The sequence below is a fragment of the Leucoraja erinacea genome, chromosome 28, assembly GCF_028641065.1.
Source record: "Leucoraja erinacea ecotype New England chromosome 28, Leri_hhj_1, whole genome shotgun sequence".
Lineage (NCBI taxonomy): Eukaryota > Metazoa > Chordata > Chondrichthyes > Rajiformes > Rajidae > Leucoraja > Leucoraja erinaceus.
The window spans coordinates 4515197-4516242 of NC_073404.1; the positions used below are offsets into that span (position 1 = coordinate 4515197).

The 1046-nt window shown below is 48.9% G+C and overlaps 1 protein-coding gene across 1 annotated transcript in view; it reads left to right on the forward strand.

Moving 5' to 3' along the window:
- Positions 1 to 875: 875 nt before the first annotated feature.
- LOC129710529 (LHFPL tetraspan subfamily member 7 protein) overlaps positions 876 to 1046 on the forward strand; it is a 221720-nt gene continuing 221549 nt past the window's right edge. Inside the window, exon 1 of the mRNA XM_055657562.1 lies at positions 876 to 946. The gene's annotated coding sequence lies outside the window, so the exon portion shown is untranslated. The remainder of the gene's footprint in view (positions 947 to 1046) is intronic.

Genomic DNA, 1046 nt, shown 5'->3' on the forward strand with positions numbered 1-1046 from the left:
TTGTGTGTGTGTGTGGGGGTGCTTAGTGCGTGGGGGAGGGTTGGTGGTGGTTAGTGTGTGTCTCCGCCGGCCATCTCCCCAGCAGGGGACAGGACCCAACAGGTCCCAATTGGTCTAGTACAGTGGTTCCCAACGTGGGGCGTACGCCCCACAGGGGGGCAATTTGATTTTTAAGGGGGCCAATTGAGCGCGACTGAGGTCTGGGTCCAAATTTTCGATTTTTATTTTTTAGGATTTTCCATCAGGTAAACATATGTAGTTTGTTTCAGATGTTATTTTGAGTAAATATTTTTTTTGGGGTAAAAAAGGTTTTTATTGTGTAGTTATTACAACCAAGGTATTGGCGTTTTAAGCTTCTTCAGCTGAAACGGAGTTCTCTTTTTAAATGATAAGAATTATATATCACCACATGGGGGGGGGGGGGCATCAGGATTTTAGAGGTGATTAGGTGGGGCATGGCCAAAAAAAGGTTGGGAACCACTGGTCTAGACACACAAATAAGAACAAATAAACAATAATAGTGCAAAAAGGCGAAACCAGTGCCCCCCAGTCTATGTAGTTCCGAGCTTATTTGGAGGTTGCAGTGTTTAATAGCCAGAAGAAGCAGCTCCTGAACTCAGACGTTACACATTTCAGGCTCCCGACGGCAGAAATGTTCCAATGCAAGGTTGCTAAACTCAACCCTACTCAAGGTTCCAGCTGCTTCATGTTCCCCGTGTCTCCCTTTAACCCAGGCACTTGGAGCTCTAAGATCTTCGCTTGGGTGTCTGCGAGAGTTTATTTTTCTTTGCTCCGCCTTATCCCTACACAACTCCGCCCTCCCCTCCCCTCCCCTCCCCTCTCCTCCCCTCGCCGACATTCGCTCACATGGAATAGCCACCTGCCTTCACTAGCGGGCAGCGCGGCCACACTGGAGGACGAAGCGTGGACCGATCTGTGGTACTAAGTGAGAATCCGGCTCGATCTCCAATGTGTGTGTGTGTCAGTGTGTGTGAGAGAGGGAGGGAGACAGAGTTACAGACAGCACTACAGTCTCACTGACAGCA